The 1,957-nt window shown below is 43.9% G+C and overlaps 1 protein-coding gene across 3 annotated transcripts in view; it reads right to left on the reverse strand.

The window, feature by feature from the left end:
* Positions 1-1,957, reverse strand: part of Dock4 (dedicator of cytokinesis 4) — a 393,633-nt gene that overhangs the window by 245,689 nt on the left and 145,987 nt on the right. The gene's annotated exons all lie outside the window — the stretch shown is intronic.

Here is a 1,957-nt window from a genome sequence, read left to right on the forward strand (position 1 = left end):
AGGGGTGATGGTCCAGCTCCTCCACAGGGGTCTTTATCACAGCCCACCGGCTATTTGGTTGAGATCCTTCCCTTCACTGCAGAACCCCCTTTATACCATGCAAAGGCTTGGGCTGGGCAGCACTTGTTCACATATCTAAGATGAAAGACCACTGAGCCTTTGTTTTCATTGAGGAAATTTAATTCGGCTGTTTTTCTTACTGTTTACAATAGTTACTTTCTTCCCTTCCTCCCTTCCTCCCTTTTTCTCTCCCTCCCTTCTTCCCTCCCTTGCTCTCTCCCTTCCTTCCTGTTCCTTTCCTCCTCTCTCTCAGTCCTCTGTCCTTCTTCATCTATCCACCCTCCCTCATAAGAGCTTGGTATTAATATAGTCACTTCAACCCATAAACACCCAAGAAAGGCCACCAAGCCCAGCCTGCCTAACTGCTCAGATGTGTCCGGCTCCCTGGTCTTCATGCAGCAGGAGCTGCTTCCGGTCGGCTCACATATGTTTCATGCTACCATCTACGAACTGACTTCTTTCTAAGAGAAATTTCTATGTGTGTCTTATCACTTCCAGCCTCTTCAGATTAATCTCATGGCTCCACTGAAGAACATTCTTAAAACTATGAAATTAAGGCCTGAGAAATAGATTTTTGAGGGAAATGCTGACAAACCAGAATTAAAGTCAGGTAGGTAGGTGAACATGCCATTAAAATACATCCTGGCAAAATACCCAAAGATACACATGGTGCATTACAAAGTCAAATTTCCCAAATCAAAGATATTGCTTCCTGACAGTTAAATTAAAAAGCATGTCTACCAAAAAAAGAAGCCAGTAGGTTTACATGACAAGACTGGCCATTATCTCCATAGGAACGAGGCTGGAAAACAGAAGTACAAATGCTGGAGCCACGGAAATCTGCAACACAAAATTCGCCAGAATTTTTAACCTTGACAGAAGACTCCTAAGTAGGTCAGAGCAAGCTCAGAAAGATTTGACAGCATGAGAAGCGGGATGGGTGACAACGTGCACGCGGGCGTCGCGGGAGAAAGGCGGCATTTTCTTATTCTGACCAAACATCAGCTGCAGTAAAATTATGAAATATTTAGCCAGAGAGCACACAAAAATATGCATTTAAATGCAGAAACTAAAGTGCTACGGCAAACTCAAGTGCCTTCAAGTGAAGGCACTGCCCCCATGAAGGTGGGCGTGTGAAGAGAACGGTTAGGCGAGCTCTGAATAGAATTAAGAAATTATGTATGTAAACAAGTTGATTAAATTAAAAGGGGCCTTTCTCTCCTAATGTCACTCTTGGCATTTCCCTCTGGCAGGGCCTGTTTCAGGTTGCACAGGGGCCCTTGGGAGGCGAGGACGAGGAGCTGCACTGCTCTGAATATTTCTCTCTACCTGCCATGCAGCAGTCAGATTCCGTGCAGGATGCAGACACCACAGAAAACAGGAGCGAGGAAGCTGCTGAGAGAGGACACTAAGTGCCATTTATTCCCACACAAACCACTGATCGCCCATCCCCATCTCCCTGTCTTATTTTCCCCAAAGCCTCCCACTCAGCTAAAGAGAGGGGAGGAAAGTGAAGGTAGGTGTGTTGCGTTTTATGCAGAGTTTCCAATTAACATTTACGTATCAATTGAATGATTTTCCAAATACATTTCCTTTTGAGGAAAAAAAAAAAGAAATGCTCTAATACTGGAGTAGGGGAAGCAAGAACAAACAAAACCCCCAGTATTCTAGATGGACGCACAGAGTCCTTCCTACCACTCACGGATGCAAGGAAAGAAAACTCACCAAAGTCACTTGGCATCCACCACTAACGCTGTCTATTGTCTTAGAAGTATAATCACCTGCATCCATCACTAAACTTGTCTATCGTTCTAGAAGTCTGCGCAGATGACTCCATGAGACATATTTTTAATTTTCTTCCATTTTCATAGTATATTTATAGAAAAAATCATCACTG

The sequence above is a fragment of the Microtus ochrogaster genome, chromosome 1 (genome assembly GCF_000317375.1).
Source record: "Microtus ochrogaster isolate Prairie Vole_2 chromosome 1, MicOch1.0, whole genome shotgun sequence".
Classification (NCBI taxonomy): Eukaryota; Metazoa; Chordata; class Mammalia; order Rodentia; family Cricetidae; genus Microtus; species Microtus ochrogaster.